The sequence below is a fragment of the Dipodomys merriami genome, unplaced genomic scaffold (assembly GCF_024711535.1).
Source record: "Dipodomys merriami isolate MVZ:Mamm:240054 unplaced genomic scaffold, mDipMer1.0.p SCAF_14, whole genome shotgun sequence".
Classification (NCBI taxonomy): Eukaryota; Metazoa; Chordata; class Mammalia; order Rodentia; family Heteromyidae; genus Dipodomys; species Dipodomys merriami.
The window spans coordinates 31,730,083-31,742,224 of NW_027202715.1; the positions used below are offsets into that span (position 1 = coordinate 31,730,083).

The following is a 12,142-nucleotide window of genomic DNA, read 5'->3' on the forward strand; positions in this document are numbered from 1 at the left end:
GTAAAAGTATGGACTGGGGTTTGGGATTTATTTTTCAGTCTGGAGCTCATAGTTAACTCAGTAATTTCAAATGCAATTTATCTTCAAGCAGCTGATGTTGACTTGTCATATCTCATTCTCAGGACATTAGGAAGCGTATTTCACAATGCCCTCCAAATATCCTTTGAAATAATATTTACCCAACTGTCTGGAGCCTCTTTCCTCCATATACAAGATATACAATATGTGACTTGAACATCAGTAACATGTAATATCTCTCTAGAATGAATGTATCAAGTTGAATAGTCAAAATAGTCAACAGTTAGTAAAGACCAGAAAGAAGCACAATGATTGACACACAAGTCTTAATAAATAAACTATCACTGGATGGATCTGTGCATGACTGATAAGCTGCAGATTGAAAAAAAAAAGATGCATGAATTTAGGACTGCTTTCCCAACCAATAACCAATAATGTAGACTTAAAAACTACACTAATGGAAAAATTGGGGGGTAAATTTGATTGGCAAAAACAGTAAAAAAAAAATTAGAGTACATATAAGAAATATGAGACACAATCCAGGGGGAGAAGGAAGTTTAGGAAAATATAAATCATAATCAAAATATGTGCAAGATTGATTTCTTCAAAATTGGGCTCTGATTAGAACAACTGTGACCTCCGCAATACTAACACCAGAGTGACTGCGTTGAAGGGCTATGCTCATCTGAATGCGCAAAAATACTGGCATGCTAATTTCTGTGTTTCTCTAATTGGGCTCATATTTATGATAAGATTATACACTATTGTTAAAATGCATTAGGAGGAAATGTTCTAAAACCTTATTGTAATGTTAAGTCCATACAACTTTATTGTTTCCCATCTGTACAATCCAAGATTAATCAAGAAAAGTTTCTCAATCATCTCCAATGCTAACATTCAATAATAGTATAAATTAATAGCTCAAACACTAACACTGCTCAGACACCTTTAAACATTCTCACTAACGCTTCAGAATGAAGGGACTTGTCCCTTAAAGGACTGCAAGGCCTCAAAGGAAATCATGCTTCAGGCTGCAGAACATGATGCATGGCTGCTGGAGAAAGTAATGGGAAACCTCTCTCTCTCTCTCTCTCTCTCTCTCTCTCTCTCTCAAAATACATGCATTTGCACAGTATGCACTCGCACGCACACACACACACACACACACACACACACACACACACACACACACACACACTTGCCCCATTAGCAGTAAACTATTTGTCCCCAAACAGAGGCAATTATAGAAGTCAAAATGGTAGTTCACATTCATGTGGAATAGTTCTAGGATGTACAGAATAAAACTGTTCTTCAAATATCTGTCAACTTTTTACTAAGTAGTTATAACTTCAAAAGGAGGAGAAGTGCCTTCAAATGCAAGTAGGACTGCAGGCTTCAGAATTCCTGCTTTCAGCTGTGTCCAAAGTATGTTATTCTATAGACTCCAGGTTGAGCAGTGTCTGGAATATGCCATTCTATTGTTGCATGACTCTGACCCAATAATCCTTGTGCCAGTAAAACCTGTTGGTAGAAAACAAACAAATAAGCAAAATATAATTTAACCATTTAGAATAAGTGATTATTAATTGAATGAAGATTCAAAGGGAGTCTACAATGAGCAAGACCCTATTCTAGACACTGACAGTATATAGCAAACAAAGACATAAATACCTACTGCCTATTAGGAGAACTACTAAAAACAGTCATTTGTAGAAATGTCTTTATTCTTCTTTTTGAACTACCTAACTCTATTCACCCCCATGAAACCTTATCTGATATGCAGAACAAAAATATTTCTTCCTTTCTACAATAACTTAAAGATAGTAAAAAATCCATATCTATACAGAATGACTCCTGTTCTGAATGGCCATAGAATCCTTTTTACACTGACCAAACTCTGCACCAATCAGCTCTTCTCTTCCCATCTTCATTCATTAAAAATGCATATTTAGTATACACATGTGCCAAATCTATTCTAAAATGACTAGGCAAGTGCTGTGGTTCATGTCTATAATTCTAGTTACTCAGCAGTCAGAGATCTAAGAACTACAACTGGAAGCTGGCCTGGGCAGAAAAGTCCATGAGATGCTTATCTCCAATTACCACCAAAAAGCTGACTGTGGAGCTATGACTTATGTGGTAGAGGTATAGCATTAAGCAAGAAAAGCCAAGACAGAATGTGAGGCTCTGAGTCGAAGCCTCAGCACCAGCACATACATAAACACAAAAGGGGAAGAATATTAACAACAACTGAGTATGACACAATCATGAGCAAGAGAAAGATGGTCAAATTGATTTAAAGTTTCATAAAGCATATTCTCTTGAGTATAAGAATGAAGGAGTAGTAAAACAAAAAAAAACACATTTTTTGAATAAAAGGGATAAATGCAATGGAGAAAACATGACAGACACTTCCCTGAGAAGATATCATTCACACCAAAGCTACACAGTCCACAGTGATGTGGAGGAAGAGCATAACTGACCAAAAAAAGAACACACACACACACACACACACACACACACACACACACACACACACACACACACACACACACACACACACACACACACACACACACACACACACACACACACACACACACACACACACACACACACACACACACACACGGTGTCCGCAACAGAAGAAAACATGGCCAAAGAACATAAAGCAGGCTTGCAAGTACAGGGCATAATAATAAGCTGTGGGAAAGTGTTTGAGATAAAGGAAACATGTGGCATTAGATTAAGCTGGGCAGTGATCTGCTCCCTGAAGACCAGAGCAGGGAGCCCACATGATCTTTGCAACAAAGTGAGACATGCTGGATCCACTAGCTGATATTTCAGTTATGTCAAAAGTAAATCCCTTGAGCATGTAAATCCCAGAGCAAATGCTCAACATTCTCTGCTCCTCCGTGATTAGCTTAGTGCTCTCCATAAATATTTGATGAGACCATTGTTAATGAGCAAGCAGAGATCTAAATATATCGCAATGAATTTTAACTTTTGAAAATAAAGCGTTCTTTTTACTATCAGTATCACTAGTTACAATAAATGTTTTCTTGTTTTAAAAATAAAACACCTGTAATCTAAAGCCTTAAAGACCAAAGGGGGGGAATTATGCTTACATCTGTATATACTAACCAATGGAAGACTCAAGGAGAGTCTACAATGAGTAAGGTGCTATTCTAGACACAACATAGTCAAATCCCTATTTGCAGTTAATGATCTAAACCAAACCAACATGCATATAATTACTTGGCTTGAAACAACTGAGATAGCTCCAAATTGCTTTAAAAAAAACTCTACCCACTTCCATATCACTTTCTTGAAATGGTGTGAAATTTACAGACTTGAGAATATAAATACTTACTTATAACAGACACAGTGTCAAAATCTTCAAAATATGCATTCAGCTGAAAAGTGCAGGAACAAAGGCACTGAGATACATTTCTGAGTAAAATCCATGAGGTTATTACCCTTTGGCTTGTTTCTATTGTGTTCCAGTATCTATCTCAAAAGAAGACACTTTGGCCATGTACAAACATGTTCTACATGTTGGGAACAGACTCATTATTTTCCCAGTAGAAATGATGAGCTCCACAGAGACAGCTCAGCAACTTCAGCCAATACCCCTTTCAACCAATTTGCAAGAAGGCTAGTCAGATTTCCAGGAAAATAATTGTAGCTATAAGGGGGGGAAAAATAGCAAATGTCTTCAACTCATTAGCACCTAACCTCATGGAGGCACATAGAGCACTGTTTTGTAGGAAAAAATAGCATTTACTGTATTTGTTTTGTTTTGTTTTTGTCGGTTATGGGGCTTGAACTTTGGGCCTGGGTACTATCCCTGTGCTCTTTAGCTTAAAGCGAGCGCTCTACTGCTTGAGCCACAGCGATGTTGGTATAATTTGTGGAGGGGAAGGGCAAAAACAAATCGTTTAACTAGGGATACAGGTGGACCCATTGCAACAATGAGATGTACAAATCGTTACGTCGAAAAACGAACTTTACAACTTTGGTGTGTAGGGGGAGGATCGGGTGTGGGGACGTGGTGGGAGTATGGGAAGGGGAACTCGTTATCTTGCCCATGTAATTGTAACTCCTCTGTACGGTATTCTCACAATAAAAAAGCCCCCCAAAAATAAATGGAAAAATGAAAGCATTTATTGAAGACCCCCCCAAAAAAGAACTTTACAACTCTGGGGGGGGGTGTGATGGGAGAGGAGGGACGGTAAGGTGAAACAAAGGAGGAGGTTAAGAATGCTTGATAAGAAATGTATTCATTACCTTGCTCTTGTAATTGTAACCCCTCTGTACAGTATTTTCACAATAAAAAAATAACTTAGAAGTCTACTAAATCAATTAAGGAATGAACACATTGAGAATAGAATACCATTAAGATGATTCTTGAGTCAGTCTTCTCCTTTGTCTTTCATACATTACTAAAGCAAGTTTTCAAAACTGGAAAGAAAATATTCAATAGACATGCTCACCATGTCTCCCAGGAGGCATCATTATACATTATATACCAGGCTGAACTAGTATCTTCATATTTCTCCACAGTGAGAAAAGTCTCATGGGTCTAAAATACAAGTCATGTAGCTGATCAGTCACTGCATAGACACAACTGCTGTGTCTATACTAATGCTCCTTGTTAACCACACACTAATTTAACAGTACCTTTCATAAACACACATTCAAATTTATTGTAAATGCTTAGGAGTTTAACCTTGACAGTAAATGTGATATCTTCAGAATATCAACTTCTATTAAAAACCATGACATTTTCAAGGATCATGATTATGGAGCCAATACTAAATTGTAATATTCAGAGCTGAAGAGGAACTGGGAATCAAACTTGAGATTTCAAAAGCCTTTATAGGGAAGGTTTATTAATCTATATTCCAAGACCATCTCTAGTCACCTCATGATTTAGGAGGGGAAATGGGAGTTTCCCTATCTTTCTATCTCCACAAAAAGAAATTATAGTTACTCTCTCTCCCTGAGTGAAAGAATTGAAAAGAATACATAAATCCCTGTCCTGGGGAGCTAAAGACAGTCTCTATTCTTGGTCATAATGGATTCCTAGAAACATATCATAAGTAGATTATGTTTCCCCATCAGAAGATAGCTATAATAGAGCAATTTGTTCCCGTCTAAGAATTTAGCTTCAAATAAAGCACAGATTTGAATAATATGACAAGATAATAAATACAAAGGCCATACATCTCCCATTTTCCCCTAAATCATTCACAAGTAGACTACAAAGATAGGGCTTATAACTAACTCAACTGTCACCAGTCTTCATATCTACCATTTATGGTGTTAAGATAATCCTTTGTTTACAGCTGAGCCATGCAATTATTTAACTTATTCTCTCAACTGGTTATATCTGATTAGAAGCTATATCTGATAAAAACAGTTTTCATAACCATGATTACTTGTAAAGAGACCTGTTTCTTAACATTTAGGGCACAATGGCATTGGTAAAGCCTTAAAGGTATGATGGGTCCTGATGAATAGGTACAGAGTACAAGTTGGAAATCAAGCAGAGGCTACCAAATATGAAGAACAAAACGTATGATTATCCTCCCACTTTCTTAGCATAATCACTTTCTGGATGCATAATTGGTTATTAGACTTAATCTTTATAGGACTGTTTACTCATTTATAAAGTAGTTCCTACTTAATAAAGTGAATACTATAAAGTAACTTAGTGGGTAGTAGTAGTAGTAAGGATTAAACAAGATTCACGTGAATCTAGTATGTATACTTTGTACTCATCTCTAATAAACTATCAGAAAACCAAATGTGGAGCAGTCGCTCAAACTGGTAGAGCACTAGCCTTCAGCAAAAAAGCTCAGGGACAGTGCCCAGGCCCTGTGCTCAAGCCCCACCACTGTCAAAAAAATAACCTATTACCCAAACATTCAATAACTAGTAATGGTTAAAAAAAATACAATGGGTGCTAGAAATAAAGGGTTTTGTACCAAATCCACAAACTTCTTAGAAATGCCTATCTAATCTCATATTTGATGTCATCACATTGCAATTGGTATCATGGTAATAATGGCACTTTAATAAGCAGGACTGGGAAGGCTCATTTAGAGGAAAGAAGGAATTTGGAGTTATAAGTGACTATGGACCATAGAAAGAATGTTCATCAATAGAGTGAATACAGCCCAGCCTCAGTCTCAGCAATATATATATATATATATATATATATATATATATATATATATATATATACACATATATATAGCAATATATATATATAAACATAACCTACAATTTACCTCATGTATACACTCTTCTTCCTCTATAAATATCCATATTTTATTTCTGCTTCTGGTTTGGGCTGTTCAATTTTTGCTTCTTGGGCTTCTCTCTTTTTTTTAAGACTGGATCTTACTATGTAGTGCAGAAATACCTTTAGTTCACAGCTCTCATGCCTTAGTCTCCAGCGTCCTAGGATTACATGGTTTGCCACCATACTAAGTTTGTGTAAAGTTTGACCATTACAATGTGTCCAGTTATTGCTTGCATTGTATGTAAAAGCCATTCTAAAGAATTACAGAGCTTTAAAATTATTTCATTTGGTTTTTAGAATAATTACATGGATATAAATGCAATGTAACAAGCTAGTAATATAATCTTTCAAAAGTATAATGCAGGGAAATAGGTTCAATTCACATTCTATTTTATGCATTTCTATACTGTTTTTACATCAGAAATAAAATAAATACACCCTGCTGGTTATTAATAAGATCAGTTAATAAGATTAAATACCCTGCAGGTGCTAGTAGTAAAAAATAGGGAAAAGACCAATACAAAATAAAGCACAGGGGCCAGAAGCCACGCCCACAGGCATCCATCTGGGTATGTATGGCCAATCCACAACCCAGGGCCTATATGAATTGTGATAGAAATGATCCTAAACAAAGCAAGTTATGTTTATTTCCTGTGTGCTTTCATACAGACTCAATTCCACATTCACAGCAAGATGGAAAACAAGCTAGGGCACAGTTTATCCTCATGTTCTTCATTTCTTTTTTTTTTTCTCTCTTTTTTTTTGTGAAAATACCATACAGAGGGGTTACAATTACATGGGCAAGATAATGAGTACATTTCTTGCCAAGCATTGTTGCCTCCTCCTTTGTTTCCCCTTCCCATCTCTTCCCAGCCCCCCCCCTCCTCGCCAAAGTTGTAAAGTTCATTTTTCGACATAAGGACTTGTACATCTCATTGTTGCAATGGGTTCACCTGTATCAGTTTTCTTAGCCTTTAAGGTGTTTGAATATGTCTTTAGAAATGAAGAACATAAATAGGGATACAGGTGGACTTATATTCTTTATTTCTAAAGACATATTAAAACACCTTAAAGGCTAAGAAAACTGGTTACAATTTGTGAAAGACTACTAATGCTTACCCTCTCTGCTGAATTCTTCGGGTTTGCACCTACAAATACAACTACAGCAACTTCTCCCTTGAAATAAAATAATGAGTAATAATAAAAAAGATTAAGAACTATTCTCCAAATGGAAATATTATCAGTGCATATCCCAGGACCCAGGGGCCTTGTGTGGATTCCACTCCATTTAATCAAGCAATTACAATGAACGCAGAAATTTGAAGCCAAGGAATTTTCTTTTGGTAGATTAAAATGTAGATGAGGGTCCAGAGCTAAGATTCTTTTTGTTGCTATTGTTTTGTTTTGTCTTGTTTTATTGAGACAGGATCTCAAAAAAATGTAACATTTGGGAGCAGAAAGGTATTGTGGTATCTTACAATTGAAATTCCAAATTCATACGGTTGAAGCAGGAGGATTGTGAGTTCATGGCCAGTCTAGGGTACATAGAAATTATTTCAAAAGAAAAGGGGGAAAAAGGCTATTTAGTCACAGGTAAACAATTGTTAGAAGCAAAGTTCTTTAAAAACATACACTAGCAAAATCAGGAAGTATCATTATCTGTGGCAATTAAAAGGACTATAAAGGAATATTATGTACAACAACAAATTTTATATTACATCAACAAATTAAACATTAAAATGGAAAAATTCCTAAAAGAAATTCCTAGAAATAGATTTCTAGAGAGACAAATTAAATTTCAAGAAAAAACAATGGCCTCAAAAGAAAAAAATAGAAAATATGAGTAAGCCTATAACAAGAACTTAAATTATTAATTTAAAAAATCTGCTGAGGGAGTGTGGGAAGGTGGCTCAGTGGTAGAGCGCTTGCCTTGCATGCCTGAGGCCCTGGGTTCGATTCCTCAGCACCACATAAGCAAAAAGAAAAAAGCCGGAAGTGGCGCTGTGGTTCAAGTGGTAGAGTGCTAGCCTTGAGCTGAAAAGCTGAGGGACAGCGCCCAGGCCCAGAGTTCAGGCCCCACAACCAGACCCAAAAAAAAAAAATCTGCTGAGGGGCTGGGAAAGTGGCTCAGTGGTAGAATGCTTGCTTTGCATGCATGAGGCCCTGGGTTCAATTCCTCAGCACCACATAAACAGAAAAGGCCAGAAGTGGCACTGTGGCTCAAGTGGTAGAGTGCTTGCCTTGAGCTGAAGAGCTGAGGGACAGTGGTCAGGCCCAGAGTTCAGGCCCCACGACTGGCCAAAAAAAAAATCTGCTGAGAAGAAAAGACTAGATCCATGTGTTTTTGCAGACAAAATTGAACAAGTCGCAGAAGAAGACATATTGTACATTCTCTTCAGGATTTTTCTGAAAATGTAAGAGGAACATGCCTGTAATCCTAGGCATTTAGGAGGCTGAGATTTGAGGGTCCAGATAAGTTCATGGGACTCTGATCTGCAATTAATCACAGAAAAAGCCAGAAGTGGAGCTGTGGCTCAAGTGGTCAAAAGTTAGCCTTGAACAAAAGAGCTCAGGGATAGTACCCAGACCCAGAGTTCAAACCCACTCTGACAAAAAAAAAAATGAATGAATGAGAGAAAGGAGAAAGAAAGAAAAGAAAATGTCAGAGGAAACACATCCTGATTCATTCTGTGTAATTCTGATGCAGGTAAAGACAACACATAAAAAGAAAGCCACAAACATTTCTCATGACATGTGTGTAAAACTACTTGGCAATACATTAACAAATCAAATTAACAACATATAAAAAAACATGCAGTGTCCCATGTTAACAGATTTGTCTATTTCTATGTGGGATGTGTGTGTATGTATGTCGTGCTAGGGTTTTCAACTCAGGGCCTTGTGCTTGCTTAGCTGGCACTCTATTACTTGAACCATACTTATAACCCTGCTTTATACTGGTTACTTTACAGATAGAATCTTTTTGCTGGCATTGAACCACAAACCTCCAGATCTCAGCCTCCTAAGTAGTGAGAATTACAGTTGTGAGCCATAGGTACCTGGAAGTAGGATTTTTTAAACCACATAATCACCACAGAGAAAAATTTGCAAATGTCCAACACCCAAGCCCACTAAAAATTCTCCTTAAACTAGGCATAAAAAAGAAATAACTGTTTTAACTTCATTAAGGTTGTCTACAAAAATCCCAAATAAACATACTGGGTTAAACAGGCAGTGAAACTGATCAAAGTCTATTATATGCATGTATCAAAGTAGCCCAATGAACTCTTTCTATACAATTCACACATACTAACAAAAATATAATAAAACACTAACTATTTTTACTTGAAGATTGTCTATTCTTACACTTCTTTTCAACACTGTATTGGAGCCTAGACTATTTAATAAGAAAAAAAATAAAACTAAAGGCATCCAGAAAAGAAATCTAAAAAGGAACATGTAAACTTATTTTAATTTATAAAAAGACATATGACTGTATGTAGAAAATCACACCATAACATAACCCACCTGTTGGAACAAATAATTTAGCAAGGTTGCAGAGCACAGATCAACATAAAATGTTAGTGGTACCAATCTTCGCTTACTTTCTTTGTTTGAACTCAAAACTTCATATTTGCTTGGTAGGTGCTCTACCATTTGAGCTATGCCTACACTTGATCCTGCTTCATTTCTGAGGTTTTCTATCCTTCATTTAAAAGGAAACCTCTTAGCTCCACTGGATGATTCATTAAATGTCTATTGGAAAAAAAGAATAATTTCTAAGTCAGAAATTCACCTTTACTCAATTATCCTCAGGGAAAAAAAAGAGCCTGAATTTTCCATTCCCCATCCTCAGCAGAGGCCTTGCTCAAGAACAATTGTCAAAATTATTAGTGTTAAAGTTGGTTCATGGGATCATTAGAAGATCTTGACATTAAGCAACATCCTTCAGGTCCCTGAAATATTTTAAGATTACTTTGGAGGTCTTACCACTCTGTATGTAGGTTTTGCTGGCTTCAGGGCATCCCCAAAATTTCTGCCTATTGGTGTTCTATCCACCATATCAGGAATTAGTGGAATTATTAGTTGCTTGAAAAATGGAGGCTCTGGATATTGCAAATAAGGGAAACCATGGGACCTTTGTTTCTTTGGGCTTGGCTTACTTCACTTAATATAATTTTTTCCAAGCCTTTCCATTTCCTAACAAATGGGGCACTGTCATTCTTTCTGATGGAGGCATAGAATTCCATTGTGTATATATACCACATTTTCTTGATCCATTCATCTACTGAGGGGCATCTGGGTTGGTTCCATATCTTAGCTATGGTAAATAATGCTGCAATAAACATAGTTGTGCCAGTAGCTTTAGTGTGGTCTTGTTTGTAAACATTTGGGTAAATGCCCAAAAGTGGGATTGCTGGGTCATAGGGGAGCTCTATGTGAAGTCCTTTCAGGAACCTCCATACTGCTTTCCAAAGTGGTTGAACAAGTTTACACTCCCACCAACAATGAAGTAAGGTTCCCTTCTGTCCACATCCCCTCCAGCATCTGTTGTTGTTAGAGTTCTTGATTATAGCCATTCTAGCTGGGGTGAGGAATGTGATGTTAGGAAAATGAACCCTTAGATAAGTATTTAAATGTTTTTTTTTTCTTTCATGCATTTGTTTCGAACTCATTTATAAGATTATTTCTTTGTAGCTTTGTATGTCCCTCCCCCACAGTACGACCCCTGCTTTCACTATATTTGATGTCGGTATAATTTGTGGAGATGGGGAAAAACAAGTCGGTTAAGGATACAGGTGGACCCGATGCAACTATGAGAAGTACAAGTTGTCATGTCAAAAACAAATTTTACAACTTTGGTGTGGGGGGGAAAGGGGGGTGGGATTGGGTGGGGAGGCGGGGTTGGGTGGGGGGGCGGGGTTGGGTGGGGGGGCGGGGGAAGGCTGGGAAGGGATGTGAAGGGTAAACAAAGGAGGAGGCAACAATGCTTGATAAGAAATGTACTCATTATCTTGCCCATGTAATTGTAACCCCTCTGTACAATATGTTCACAAAAAATAAAAATAAAAATTAATAAAAAATAAATTAATTGATTAATTAATAAAAATAAAAATAAAAAAAAGAAAAATGGAGGCTCTGGACCACTGCTCAAGTTGGCTACTATGTCCTGAAATAGAGAAAGCATTTGTTTATAGAATGTGTATTACAAAGTCAAAGACTCTGTCCACAGATCTCAATTACCAGAAGTGCCTGAACTAAAGAAAGTGTGCATGCACACACATGCACTTGTGCATGCACGCGTGCGCGCGCGCACACACACACACACACACACACACACACACACACACACACACACACACATTAATGCTATTAGGTTTTACCAAAATGTGAAGGGAGCCCTTCTAATATATGCTCCTAGTTGTTCATAATTTCATTTTTTGTCACTAGAAGATTCTGATGAAAAACTGCTGTATTATTTCCCTAGGCAGACTACATGGAAACACTACCCAGATGTACTTCCATCATTCATTTCTGTGACCTTGAACAAGAGCCTAATACATGACACTGTGATTATTGGAGAATGTTTGCACTGTATTGAGATTCTTTTATAACACTGTGGAAATCTTAGAACCAGGATTTTCTTATGTATTCTTATTTGTGCTAAAAAAATATAATACACACCTTTGTAGTTTAAAATAAAAATGTCATTGTGCATCCTGACTCATTTGCTGTGTTTTCTGTTTTACCACCTTTGTGTCATTAAAATGTGAATCTTTAATTATTTTTTTTTTTGGTCGGTCATGGGGC

The 12,142-nt window shown here is 36.9% G+C and overlaps 1 pseudogene; it reads right to left on the minus strand.

The window, feature by feature from the left end:
- Nucleotides 1-961: 961 nt before the first annotated feature.
- The window catches only part of LOC138825870 (neutral ceramidase-like), a 51,598-nt pseudogene continuing 40,417 nt past the window's right edge, over nt 962-12,142 (minus strand).